Below are 14,966 nucleotides of genomic sequence, written 5' to 3' on the forward strand. Positions count from 1 at the left end.
TTTTTAGGCATAGTGTTTATCAGGAAAGAAATTCATCGAGGGTTGTAATATCAGTCGACCATCTGGATTCATTGAGCAATCATTACCCTAGCCTGCATGCCAGTCATACAACACTGAGTTAAGAAAACAGTGATTAGTTTGAACCTTATGATTAATATAAGAATTCCAAGGAGTAAATAGAAATAGGAATTGCAATCTGGATCACAAAACAGAACCAATACCTGAAGGGAGCCAACTCAATGAATTGAGGCGAGGTGTAGTCACCTAGGGTACCGACTTGCTTTTTCATGTGCTTTAGCAGAGAGGACACGTTGGAAGACTCCCCAGGTATAAAAACATAGCATTCAGTTTGAATGATTGCACACGTACCACTTTGGGATTCTGTTGGACAATCTAAGGCCATTCTATTTTGAAGGACAGACTTTCTCATTAAAGACACTTGAATATTTAATAAGTCTATTCCTGCTTGACTTGATGAGTAAATTTAGTCAGGGCTTCTATATGTGGTATGACATGTAGCCCCAAAGAAGGAACAGATAAAGCCGCTAGGTGGTTGGTCCTACCAGTAGAAGACTGAAGGAGTCCCTCTGGCCTTAAGGAGAGAAAGACTGGCGATGGTTGTTACTTCAGGTCAAATTTTTCCCTGCATCCACAGGAAGCGTCTGAGCCATCCAGGCAGTAGCCACGGCCAGAGATCAGTTCCCTGAGGAGCCACCCAATAAATGCCTGGCCTTTGAGACCAGTCTTTCCCAAACCAATCACTTTCTTTAAAGATGAGAGTATTCGGACACAAGCCAGGGGATATCCAGCCTATATATAGACTGCAATTCAGTAGATTTTGTTTGCAATGATTTCTTTGTTCTCAACATAAAGATGGTGTTATGCTTAAAGATCCACAGCTAGGAGCAAGCCAGACATATCCATCCCAAATTTGTATAAAACCTCCCTTAGTTCTCACTGGAATATCTGGCTTCTTTTGTTTAATTGCAAATTGCTGGGATAACTGGATGGTCCGAGAAACACAAAAACAGAAAAAGAGCAGCTGTTGCCTGTATCATTAATAGTATGCGCTATTGGCCATGTTTCAGGATCATAATTAGTATGATCAGCTGAACTGTGAACACCAACTAGAACTTTCCATTATAGCAAATTATTTTCAATTGAAAAGCTTTACCGTGAAAGAGAGAAACCCACCAAGGTAACCCAGATGTACTAGAAAGGGGAAGTTGGCCACATGTCCAACAATTGGACTGACTTTTGTGTGAAACAAAGGAATGACCCCATTGGAAAAAGACATTGCCATCCGAGACCCATTCAGATGTGAACTGGGAAAACATATATAGTATCAGGAAAACTTGCAATGGTAATTCTTGTGTTAGTTTAAAATTTTTGTAATTAGGTTGTGATCTATCTTATAGAGTTGGAGGAGAAGAAAATAAACTATTGGGGTAGGTAAGAGGTAAGTCAATCTAGAAATTGACTATTGTAGTAATTATAAAATGGATATAAGGTTTAAGGATTACAAGGGTTTAAATAAGGAGATACAAGGGTGGGAACACAGGCCTGGTCTGGAGTCACTGGAGCCGAGATGTGTTTCCTGGAGGCAGCATACTGTTGGGTCTTGTTCTTTGATCCATCTTGCCACTCTATCTTTTTATTGGAGAATTCAATCTATTCACATTTAGGGCGATTATTGATGTATGAGGGCTTAATGCTTTCATTTAATCACTTGTTTTTCAGTTTTCCTGCACTTCCTGTTTCTCATCCTCTGTGTTTTGGTCAACCCGTTGAATTATGTAGTTTTTTTACGATGTGTTTCTTTGCTTTCTCCTTCTTTATTCTTTGTCTCTCTCTGCTCTGCTTTTTTTAGTGGTTACCATGAGGTTTGTAGTCCGAATGTCATGTATAAGATAGTCCATTTTCTGATGGGCTCTAATTTCCTTAGTCTAAAAAATTCAGTCCCTTTCCTCCTTCCCTCCTAAGTTCTTCTCATCTCTCATTCCATCTTGTGTTGTGAGTTTGTGGTTAAAGTCACAGGCCTGTCTTTGTTTTTGGTGTTTTCCTTCCTTTTACCTCAATGCAATACTTGAGTATTTGCTATCCTATTCTGATTCTGTCTACCTATTTATCTCCTTACTCTGTGTTTTCTGAGCCCTTTCTCTGTTGTTTTCATTTTTCACGTATGAGGGCTTTCCTGAGGCTTTCTTGTTGGGTGGGTCTCGTGGCTATGAAGTCCCTTACCTTTTGTTTTTCTGGGAAAGTTTTTATGTCTCCCTGATATCTGAAGGATATTTTTGTTGGATACAGTATTCCTGATGGAAGATTTTTGTCCTTTAAAGATCTGAATATGTCATTCCATTCTCTCCTAGCCTGTAAGGTTTCTGCAAAGAAATCCACTGAAAGCCTGATAGGGGTCCCTTTGTAGGTTTTCTTCTGCCTTGCTACCCTTGGGTACTGTCATTCATTCTTGCCAGCTTTACTACTATATACCTTGCAGTAGGTCTTTTTGTATTGACAAATCTCGGAGGTCTGGAAGACTCTTCCACAGATTTCCCTCTCTTTCCCTAGATTTGGGAAGTTCTCTGCTATTATTTCCTTGAACATGCTTTCTCCTCCATTATCCTTCTCTTCCCCTTCCAGAATACCTATAATTCTTATCTCACGTTCCCTCACTGAGTTGGATATTTCTCAGAGGCTTTCTTTATTCCTTTTAGTCTTAGTTCTTTCTCCATCTGTGTTTGGAGCATTTCAACATGTCTATCCTCGATTATGCTGATTCACTCCTCTCTGATGTCCACTCGAGCGTTCAGGGACTTTGTATTTTATCTCTTACATTGTGTCTTTCATCTCTAATATTCCTGACTAATTCTTCTTCACAGTTTCAATCTCTTTTGTGAAGTATCTCCTGGACTCGTTGAATTGTTTCCCTACATTCCCTTTTATCTCGTTGAGTTTTTTCATGATAGCTATTTTGAATTGTTTGTCATTTAGATTACATATTTCTGTGGCCTCAGGACTGAATTCTGGACACTTGTCATTTTCTCTCTGGGCTGTAGTTTTGTTTTCTTTTTCTTAAGATTGGCACCTGAGCCAACAACTGTTGCCAATCTTTTTTTCTCCCCAAGTCCTCCCAGTACATCCTTATATATTTTAGTTGTGGGTCCTTCCAGTTGTGGCATGTATAATGCTGCCTCAGCATGGCCTGAAAGGAGATGCCATGTCCATGCCCAGGATCTGAACCAGTGGAACTCTGGGCTGCCAAAGCAGAGCACACAAACTTAACCACTTGGCCATGGGGCTGAGCCCATGTCTTTAGATTTGATGTAGTGTCTGATGTTGTTAGAGGAGGTAGGTCAGGTCTGACACATTCCCTGATTATTTGGTTGCACTTACTACATATTGCCACTGGGTGGGGGTCGAGAGCAGCATATTCCGAGCCCTCCGCCTTTAGCCTAGGTCCCAGGCAGGGGAATGGCGGTGCAGGTGGGACGAGGTGCGCTTTCTCCTCCATGCTCTCCGGATTTCTCGCTCTATCTGGTCTCCTGGGGTGTTGGCTTAATGAGGTCACCTCCTCTGCAAGCTTTCACCCCATTAGAGGGCTTCCCTCTAGGCTGCAAGGAGCCTAGGCAGCCCTTGGTGACCCTGCGAATTCACATCCCCTCCCATTCCTTCCCTCAGAGAACCTCCCATGGTTGCAGGTCACAGTCTTTAGGGGAGGGAGTGAAGATTTCTCTTACGCCATTACAGCTCCTCCAAAGGGGGCTCAAGCTTCTCCACCCTCCATCGTACGTGTCCGTGTCTCTCTGACATTTTCTATGTTGTTAGGATGTCCTCTGTTGCAGTATCGATGCCCCTTTTTCTTCTATGTTGGAGGGGAGAGATTCCCAGGAAAGTTCACTCCACCATGATGCTGACGTCCTTCTCCTGAGATTTGATGAAGAAAATAAGTGAAGTGCTACATCTAAATTTTTTCCGCATTCTTCCAATTTTTAGGGTTTCTCTCCAGTGTGTTTGCTTGCATTTACAACAGGTTTCAAGGGAGAATGACGGCTTTCCTTCAGTCTTTGTGTTCAGAGTTTCTGTGCAGTGTGTGTTCTCACATGTACTTGCAGAGACGTGACATATTTGAAGGCTTTTGACAGTGCTGACATTCATACGGTGTCTTGCCAGTGTGTGCCCTCATGTGTGCTCCCCAGTTTACTGGGATATGTGTAAACTTCCCCACATTCTTCATTTTCATAGGGTCTCTCTCAATTGTGTGTCCTCCTATGCACTCGAAGGTTTGCAGGATGTCTGAAGGCTTTCCCACACCGCTGACATTCAAAGGCTCTCTCCCCACTGTGTATCCTCACATGTGCTCGAACGTAGGAGAGGCAGCTGAAGGCTTTCCCACAGTGCTGACACTCATATGGTCTCTCCCCAGTGTGCGTTCTCACATGTACTCGCAAGGAGCAGAGAAGACTGTAGGCTTTCCCACACTGCTGACATTCATAGGGTCTCTCCCCAGTGTGGGTTCTCACATGTACTTGAAGGGAGGAGGGGAAGCTGAAGGCTTTCCCACAGCACTGACACTCATAGGGTCTCTCACCGGTGTGTGTTCTCACATGTGCTTGCAGGGAGAAGGAACGGCCGAAAGCTTTCCCACAGTGCTGACACTCATAGGGTCTCTCCCCAGTGTGTGTCCTCATATGTACTCGCAGGGAGGAGGAACGGCTGAAAGCCTTCCCACATTCCTTACATTCGTGTTGTCTGTCTCTAGTATGTGTTCTCATATGCCGTGAAAGGTAGGAGTCATACAGAAGTGACTTCCCGCATATGTCACACACATGGGGTTTCTGTCCACAGTGACCTCTTGCATGTTCCTGCAAGGATGACGGACAAGTGAAAGCGTTTCCACATTTCTTACACTCAAAAGACTTTTTACTACGGAGACTCTTGATGTTTCTCATAGATGCTCTCTGAGTATTTGGAAATTCACAGGGTTTCTCTCCAGCATGTGTTCTCACATGTCGTAATAGGTAGGAGTCATACTTAAAGGATTTCCCACAGACTGTACATACACGGAGCTTCTCTCCACGGTGACCTTTTTCATGTTCCCGTAAGGATGAGACGCAAGTGCAAACTTGTCCACATTTCTTACACTCGAAAGGCTTTTTACCATGGAGACTCTTCACGTGTCTCTCAGATGCTCTCCCAGTATCCTGACGTCCTTTACAGGGCTTCTCTACAATGTCTGTTTCCACAGGAGTGCTGAGGCACAAGACACAACTGCAGGCCCGCCCACATTCCTCACATGGATGAGGTTTATGCCCAGTGTGAGATCGTTGCCGATTCTTAAGGAGAGAACAATCCGTGAGGGCTTTTCCACACTTGGTGCATTCACTGGGTTTAACTCCAGCTGGATACCTCTCATGCACAGGAAGGTCTGTAATCTGGTTCAGGGTTTCTCCACAGCCATCACCTTCATTACTTCCATGGAGACTCTCCAGCAAATGGCTCCTGTTCAAAATACGAAGCACACCGTTAGGGCATAATGATTATAAGTGAGTCTTTTATTAATGACTTATTGATAGTTAATGATTCTTTTGACTATGAATTTCTCATTTTCAATGAAAATGAATGTTTTTGGCACTGTCAACATTGTTACAAAGTGGAAAAGCTTAATGCTCTACCTGAGGCCTCAAATATAGTCATAACTTTGAGTCTTTATTACATACAGCGTTTCAGGATAATTGTTTACAATTGAATTATATTTTAGACACTTGGTATATACATCTCATTTATGAAAATATCTTCTGAAAGTTCTCCCAGGACACAATTGTTTAGCAAGGCTTCTACGTTTTCTTTAATTTAAGTGAGTCTAACCCTCTGCTGAGACCCCTTCCTCCTGTGGGAATGCCACTCACCTCACAGGGCTCTCCTGGGCTGGGTGCTGATCTCCAACGTTGTGGAATGTCCAGTTTTGTCCAGAAGCAGACCGGCACTCACATCTTATGAACCTTACTATTTTCTCTTCGTTGGCTGTTTTATTTTCCAATATATGTGGCTGAAGTCTCAATCCACTGGTTCTAACTTGAGTGCAACAATCTACAACAATTGGTACCACAAATTAATTTCTTGGGAAAAAAATGGTAGAATAAAGGAAAGAAAATAAATGATATGTGGATTTCTTTTCATACACTGACCCAAAAATGTAAACAAATATTATGACGAAGAATGGACATGCGAGTAAAGAAAAACTCTCAGACCCTCAGCTATCTGGCACTTTGGCAGGAATAAGGGAAATGACTCAAAATGGCAGTCTGTTCACTAAGAAATACTTCCAAATGGATGCAGAGTAACATTGAGATAACAATTATCATAAAAGCAAAGTAGGAAGGAACTGCGCAAATGCACATCCCCAGATGCTCCTTTTATAAGAGGAGATGCAGAAGGTCTTCCCCAGGCAGCGAGGAGGGACAAAAAGTCAGCAGGGAAGCCAGGGAAGTGACACGTCTGACCCTTCTCACACAGTGACTGAGTCCCATTTCTAAGGGACGTGGCCAAATGTCAGTCCCTCCTCCCAAGGGTGGTTGCTCTCCATGAGAGCAGTCTCTCCACAGTGTGCATTCTCTCCTGTTCCTGGAGGGATGAGGGAAAACAGGAAGCTTCCCACACTCAGGACATTCACCCGGTTTCACTCCACTGTGTGTTTTTGTGTGTCTTCTAAAGTTACTGGGGCAACCCAAGGTTTTCCCACATCACTTACAGAAATAAGGTTTCTTTCTAGTGGGTGCAGACACCGAGACCCCAGATGGAGCCTGTGTCCACTGCTCCAGCTGCCATGGCAGATGGATGGTGAGTGCAGCTGGTGACAGCTCACGAGCAAGAGCTCACCATGAAGGAGGACAGAGGGGGAACAGTCCATGAGCTGAGCCCATACTTTGGTCCTCAAGGCCAGTGAGGATGGATAAGTGCCAGCTTAATGGCAGCAAAATCACCATGCCACCTGTGTATAATACAGTGTAACTGGCACAGGGGTGGAAACCATATAGCTGCCCCAAAGTGACACTAGAGACAATATTCATGATTATAAAGTTAGGACATCTCACAGTTTTGATCAACAGTAACAAAAAGTCTATTTAATACATAAAATGTTTTGTGGAAAAGCTATTTGACTCTAGGTGGTTCCATGAAGGCTTGGACAAGGTCTCTCTTTTTTCGAACATATTCCCCTTTCTTGGCCCCAATAAGAAAGGACAAGTGTGAGAAACACCTGTTCCCTCCCAGTGTTCCCACTCAGTGAAGGCGTGAAGCCGTCCTCACCCACAGAGGCCAGGTTCCTGCAGGTCTCCAGCATCACGTCTCTGTAGAGCTTCCTCTGAGCACCATCCAGCAGAGCCCACTCCTCCGGGGTGAAGTTCACAGCCACGTCCTCAAATACCAGCGAGGCCTGAAACAGCCCACACGTTCTACTTCAGCCAGGCCCCGTCTGCACCAAGGGGTGTGGGAGGGTGACAGCCGGGGACCTGGACTCAGTTCCTAGGACTCCTAAACTCACATGTTCATGGGAAATGACAATAAACAAGCAAGTGGCACACGGTACACTCAGCGATGGTAAGTGCTTGTAAAGCTGCAGCAAAGTGCAACCACAACAATTGATAGACTCATACATGCATGAATCTAAGAATTATGTTTTTCTGAGACAGAGCAGACTCTGATATAAGGTAAAAACTGAAAAATGAAATCATCTTTCGGATCACATGGAAATGGGTACTTGACTTGATCAAAAGTTATGTCCTTGTCAGCTCCAAGAACTGGAACCAGAACGTCAGGATGTTCTGAACCCTGGGACCAGCAATGCGGCTTGAGCTGAACACTCTCTCCTTGGAGGCAACAGTGTAGAGGGCCCTGGACTCCTCCCTAACTGGCAACAGAGGCAGAGACACGACCCCTCCCAGGATGAGGTGGACACTGTGGGCAGAGGTGTGAGCCAGGCCCTGGGACACCAGCTGGATAAGAGGAGAGCCTGTTTCCTGAAGACTCTGGGAAGCTGGAAAACCTCTGAAATAACTAATCAAGTCCCCAGAATTCAAGGAAAATGGTCACACAAACAACAGTCATTGAAGGATGTGAAAGCAATAGAGGCAAATGGGACTTTAACCAAGAGAAAAAATACCTAAATGACTTTAGAATGCTCTGTGATGACACCAGACGCATGGCATAAAAAGCACTACAAAACCTAAAGAAAAAACTCCCAGCTGCATCAGCTACAGAGAAGGTCAGGCCACCTCACCTAGTGCAGCACCTGGGGTTTGCCAACCACACACCTGACAGGAGGCTCGTGTTCTCACCGTGCTTAAAGAACTCAGATCACAACAATAAAAAAGAGACAACAATATAAAGAGAAACGCTATAATTAAATAATGGGCAAGAAATGTGAGCAGACCCGTCTCCAAAGAGGAAATAATGGCCAAGAAGACATGAGCAGAGGCTGGCCCATGGCCAGCAGGGAAATGCAAATCAAGGGTACAAGCAGAGCCCTGTTCATTCACTGCAGAAATGGAGCAAGTGCTGGCGGGACGTGAGCAAGGGGGAAGCTCAGCCATTGCTCACGGGCATGTAAACGGTGCAGCCACTTTGGAAGACAGTCTGATGGGTCCCAAAAATGATGACCACAGAATTCGAATATAACAGCCGCCACTCTCCCTGCACCTCCATCTCTTCACCAACCCGGGAGCTCTGCAAACCCCACACTATTGGGACTTTTACAGAGGCTTCATCACGTACACATGATCGATCATTAAACTCAGTTTCAGGCGTTCTGCCCTCTCAAGACAGTGGGGGCGGGGTTAAAAATCCCAAGCTTCTAGTCATGACTTCATCTTTCCAGTGACAAATCCTCCTCCAGGAGCCCAGCCAGAGTTACCTCATGAGAACAAAGGACGCTCCTATCACCCAGGAAATTCCAAGGGTGTCAGGCACTGAGGGCTGACAACAATGCATGTTTTCTATTATCTCACAAGCCTTTCAACACAACTGGCTCTAAAGGGAATGAATGGCACCCGGACTTGGAGACGAGGAAAGAACGTCCTTTAAAGAGTAAAGTGATTCAAAATCCTTCATGACTGTTTCCTAGTAGGGCGGGGGCTTTCTATGAAACACTATTCTTGGGATGTCTCTCAGGTAAGAAATGCTGTAAGCTGACAGTTCATGGAGAGATGTGGTGTATTGAATTATTTTCACAAACCTGCCTCATAACAGGTGAACATGTGTGTGTGTGTACTTCATGAAGGCTGGTGAGCTTTCAAAATGGACTAATATGAGTAATAATCAGTGTTAACTTTAACACCTTATTCTAGTGTATGTGATAAATTTTAAAGGTGTATGAAGCCCTTTTCAAACTCTCATCCCAAAGGAGCAAAATACTGAGTGAATGATTATTCCAACACACGACCCATAATAATGAACTCTCATCCTAAATCAAGACTTCATCTCGTCTTTCCCTTTATTCCTGAAGCAGAAAATGCCTCAGCGAAATTTAAATCCCAGTACTGGAACTTTATACAAGCTCTGCTTTGTAGTTAGCTTTTATCTTTCAAAGGTGAACTGCTCTTCTTTAGTAAATGTCTACCCGTTTACACGTGTCTCTTGATGGGGACAAGATGTGTGGTCATAAGCTCGCTCAGTGGCATGTGGAAAAGGAGAATATGAAAACAAACCTGCCCAATGAATTTGAGGAGAAGTGCTGGTTCCTACTGGAAACACGTCTCTCTGCTGCATGCACCACGATGAGAGTAAAAGATGCCTGCATTTGTCATTTTAATATTGTGGGCGACCATGAGCTTAAAAAAACTCATATTAAAATAGTTTATACAAAAAAAGAAAAGAAATTCCTCTTAATCTTCTATTCTGTGCTTGTGAGTTTGATAACTAAGGTCTTGTAAATGGTTTAACATAAAACCACATGGACAGTCTTCTTTCTTTTCAGAGTGTTTCCAAGCATCTGTTGCAGAGGTCATCACGAAGACATCATGGGGGTTGAGCCCGGACATAAATCCGGGCCTCTGGAGGCTGCCCACCCTGTCGCTGTGCTTGGAACGATGTTCCACTTGCCTTCCCAACTCCCAGCAGCTGCCCCAAGGTCACAGCCTTGAGAGAGTGAGTCAGTGTTGAGACCATCTGGACTGTGGACGTGACTGAACCCCGTTAAGGCCCCTAGAGAAACTTTTCAGATTTGGCGGGTGGGAGCAGAAACTACTCATCTTTGGGCTGCATAAGACAGTTTCCTGGCTCATTAAAAGTGCCACCTAAAATCTGGAGTGTCCTGGCCCTTTTAGGTCTCTGCCTGCCCTGCACATAAGGGGACCAATTTCAGTTTCCATCTGGGAAGCTCCTGAGGGAGGGACCCAGCAGTAAGCAAATGTGTTCCTCACCATGAGCTCTCTGTAATGACAGACAGAGAAACCTCTCCAGTGCTGAAATGCAGTACAGGCTACTTTTTAAAAATCATTAATCGAGGAAACTAATGGTGTCCTTTTCCGAGGAAAAAATCTTGTAACAAAAGAAAAAATTTCCCTTTACTCATAGCACAATGACTGTGCACGTCACACCCGAAAGGAATATGAAGATAATCATAGAATCAGATGTTTGTTTCCAGAATTCAAAGTCATAAAAATAAATCACATGTATTTTGCATCACTAGAAACAAGCAGGTAAACAGTAAATTTTTAAGATAGACTCTGGTAACAAAGATTTTTAAAACTAATTGCTGTTACAACTAATTTTATTTAAAATATATATAATGTGGGATACAAAACGACTTACTGGGAATATGTCAAATTGTTACTGGATGACACGAGAGTGGAGCGCAACAAATGCAGAGATCTCACACATCCTCAGAAAGGAGGCCATGATGGCAGCTCTCTCAACTGCTCAGGAGTTTTAAGGAAACTCTATTAAACGGTCAACCACGTTTGTCTTGGGTTTGTTTCTGTTTTGTTTGAACTTAAGAAAAGCGACTTCTAGGGGCTGGCCCTGTGACCGAGTGGTTAAGTTCGTGTGCTCCGCTGCAGGCGGCACAGTGTTTCATTAGTTCGAATCCTGGGCGCGGACATGGCACTGCTCATCAAACCACGTTGAGGCAGCGTCCCACATGCCACAACTAGAAGGACCCACAACGAAGAATATACAACTATGTACTGGGGGGCTTTGGGGAGAAAAAGGAAAAAAATACAATCTAAAAAAAAAGAAAAGAAAAGCTACTTCTAAAAACGGGAATGTAAAACAAATTCCTAAGAAAATCTGACATTTTCTGTAGAACAAGGTGGCGGGATTTTCCCTGACAGACATTAAAACTTGTTAAACTGTAGTGATTAGGACAGGATGGCATCACCAGAGGGTCGGACAGGGACACCAATGGAGAAAACGGACCCCCTGAAACAGGCCCCCAAGGTGGGCACGTGGACCTGCCCCAGAGCAGCGCTGCCAGGCAAGAGTGGGATGGAGGCTCTGTGACACGTGAGGTGGGGACAACTGGCATCTACAGAAGAATAAGGGACCGATGTCCTTGTCAACCTCACGGACAATGACCAGCTCACTGCAGATCTAACTGTGAGACACGACAGCAGAACACTTGGAGAAGCCACAGGCAAACGTGTTTATGACTTGAGAGCTGGGAGAGTTTTCCTATTCAAGAGAAAAGAGTCAGCTACAAAGGAAGAGAGTGGGAAATTCAAGTCTATTAAACTAGGACATGCTCATCAAAATGCAGAAGAGAGAAACAATAAACCATGATCTGGGAGAAAATATCTGCAATACCTAGACATGAAAAAGGATGACTGTCCAGACCATGTAAAGAAAACGTGAGAAAGCAGTAAACACACAAATGAATTAAAGGTGAGAAAATAACTGAAAACTATCAGAGAGACCATGAAAGTGTTAATGAACCAGGTTCGTCTTGCCCGTTTCATGAAAGGCAAATCACCAAGACGTGTCTGCGGCAGGGAAAAGGTTTACTCACAAGGCGGACAAGCAAGAAGGGAGAACAAATCTCAAGTCTGCCTCCCCGAAAATGGGGACTAAGGATATTTGGGGGGGGGCGGGGTGGTCTGAAGTGTGGAGACAGGCGATGGGAGGTAAGGAGAAAGCAGGTAATTGACGATCTGCGCAAACCTAGTGAAGCCTCATGGCTCTGCATAGGACGCACGGTCACCAAATGGTGGTCTTAACATGGCCTGAGGGTGTAGTTGTTGGCTCCCTGATTTCAGGAGTTCATGTATTAGACACCTGTGCAGCCCCAACTGGTCGGTTGCTGGTCTCCACCGGCCTTAGCCAGACAGGGGTCGACCCTCAGTTCCTGCAAAATAACTCTGGCTTCTGTTACCATGGTGACCCAAGTTTCAGGGCGATGTCATCTGTGAGGTACCTACAGGAGTCCAATAATAAACTGCCTAAGCAGCAGAGCTAACAATGGGCAGGGGAACAACTAAAAGCTACAACTAATTACTGCTAAAAACCAAAAAGCAAACAAACTGGTCACTAGCTACGTCATCATTAATGGCTAATTGTCCACTGAATTCAAAATGCCACACGACAAACGCTCAACCCCAATGGGAATCAGTGCAAAAAAATATGGCATCAAAAGGAGATCCCATTTCACACACTCAAGATGGACCAAAGTTGGTTAATTCCAAGTGCAGGAAACGATATGAAATAAACACTCATCTGTGACAAAAGACATTGGATCCAGACCCTCCTGCATCAGCATTTCCTAGTCAATTTGAACTTATCCATAATCTAGAACCCTGAAATTTTTCTCCAACACGAAAAACATTGATCACCCATTTGCACTTGAAAATAAAAACAAGGACTCTAGCAGCACTGCCAACAAAGGGGAAACAGAAACGTGAAACAAGCCAGGCCCTGCAAGGAGTGGAGTGGATGAGTTAACCACGTCACCCAAGCCTCACACACCAGGACTTGTGACACAGACTGCGGCTGAGGAAGCACACAGAAGCCTTCTGTGTGACATGGATGCTGTATTCCTGGTAATAGTCACCCACTACAAATTTAGCAGAGGCAGAATCACACAGAACACTGTTTGGTGATGGAAAACAGACATAAATCTGCAAAGAATAACAAAAAGAAGCAAGACTCTGGTCACCCTTGAGGCAGCACTCTGGAAGATTCCACCACCCAACCAAGAAAATAAAAACCTTACACCTTCAAATAACCGAACAAAAGTCTAAGTGCTCCTGCACCGTTCGTGAACCGCTGGGCCCCACCAACGAGCAGAACCAACGCGTGTCGGCCACGCTGCTTCAGCCTCTCCTCCACAGACGCCGCCCTGGGCCGCCCGCAGCCCGGGCCCGCAGACGGCCCCTCCGAGGACGGGCTGCGCTCGGGGACCTGCCATCAGCCCCACACCCGGCCTCCGGCTCCGTCCACTCCTCTCCGCTCCAGACAAACGCCGCCCAGCTCCTGCGGGTCCTCCGGCCACAGCGCCCCCTCGCGCAGAGCCCCTGCCCCGGGCGCGTCCCTCCTCCCGCCCCTGCGGTCCCTCTCCGGCAGGAAAGTGTGCTCACTGAGCTCGGATGCTTCGTCTCCACCGCCTGACCCCTGCGCACCATCGCCCCCTCCTTCCCAGACGCTCTCGGCCTCCGCGCGCCCCGCAGGCCCGACCCCCGCCCGTCGGAACGAGCGCTGAGATGCGGACGGGCCTGGACCCGAGCCCGCGCTGCGCGACCACGGGGCGGGGGTCCTGAGACCCGACTTCCTGCTCCCCTCCTGCCCCGCCTTTTCTGGTGCGTTCTGGGCTGGAGGACCTGAGACCCTCCCTCGGCCCCATCCCACCATCTCCGGATCAGCGTCTCCGGCCCCCAGTCCGGACGAGACCCCATGGTCCTCAGCTCTGACTGCCCAGCTGGGGTCCACCCATCCCCCTCTGACGCCTGCCCAGCCAAGGACTGGGGTGGGACCCAGCGCCCCCGACAAGGGGCTGGGATAAGATGTCAGGACCCACCCCACGACCGACTGATGAGGATTTTAGGCTGCTTAATTTTAAAAACTGCAGATGAGAAGCAGGCTCTGAGGACTGGAATTTGCTTGCCCTTTTGAGAGACATTTGTATTTGTGAAGGAAGCGGGGATGACCTTGTAGGGCCCTGAAATTGGCCACCCCAGGATATGTCTCTTTGGCATCAGGATTGTTTTGGGCTGATTGCTTTCGATAAACTGGGACAGGGAGGGAGGCTCTGAGGAATGGAACTTTCCCTTTGTTAGGACACCTTTACATTTGTAAGGTAAATCTCTATCTGAAAAAGGTGCCTCCCTCTCTGTACCAGGAAGAAGAAGAGAGATGACCTTGTCCCTAGAAACTCTTAATGGGGAAGGCAAGAACTTAAGTTGGTTGCTGTGTGGCAATCTTATGTAACTGATTTAGGGTGGTGGCTTCTAACCTTTCTTACCTTTACTTAATCCGATTTGACTCTTGTCTAAAAGTCATGGGATCACCCAATGCCCAGACCCCACCTGCACTGATACCATTTTAACTTTTTTTCATGTTCTTTCTTTTGTCTTGTAAAGAGATAACTCACATACCCATGCCTTATAAAATTAGCCCTAACCCTCAACTCGGGGCAGCAGGAGTGGCTGCTCCTGCCCATGGGCCCTGTCCCCACGCAGCAGCCTGAGTGCCCCTGGGTCCTGTCCCCATGCTATTCTATTCTCCAAATAAAAGAGCACTACTGCCAGATCTTAAAAGTCTAAGAAATCTTTCTTTCGACTTCTCGGCTCACCGACCCGGCACCACGACCAGGGCGGTGATAAATAAGTGGGGAGCAGTAGGCTATACTGGCGGACACGAGGAAGCCACTTGTAAAACTAATTCGGCCTCACCTTGTTTCCCAAAGCGCCTGCCGTGCCCACGGAGCACGCCCTGTATTTCTGCCCTCACCATCTTCTCCGTCCAGAGACGAGAACAATGCC

The 14,966-nt window shown here is 45.9% G+C and overlaps 1 protein-coding gene and 1 pseudogene across 3 annotated transcripts in view; both read right to left on the bottom strand.

The window, feature by feature from the left end:
• LOC106847639 (zinc finger protein 709-like) overlaps window positions 1-14,966 on the bottom strand; it is a 65,714-nt gene continuing 50,748 nt past the window's right edge. For 2 of the 3 annotated variants that reach the window (XM_070491683.1, XM_014867034.3), the window contains exons 5-7: window positions 7,306-7,432; window positions 5,907-6,087; window positions 1-5,499 (exon numbers count right to left, since the gene is read on the bottom strand). The gene's annotated coding sequence lies outside the window, so the exon portion shown is untranslated. The remainder of the gene's footprint in view (window positions 5,500-5,906; window positions 6,088-7,305; window positions 7,433-14,966) is intronic. The other variant, XM_070491684.1, reaches the window with a different exon arrangement.
• LOC106847667 (zinc finger protein 77-like) overlaps window positions 1-14,966 on the bottom strand; it is a 15,687-nt pseudogene continuing 721 nt past the window's right edge.

The sequence above is a fragment of the Equus asinus genome, chromosome 20 (genome assembly GCF_041296235.1).
Source record: "Equus asinus isolate D_3611 breed Donkey chromosome 20, EquAss-T2T_v2, whole genome shotgun sequence".
In the NCBI taxonomy this organism is placed as follows: Eukaryota; Metazoa; Chordata; class Mammalia; order Perissodactyla; family Equidae; genus Equus; species Equus asinus.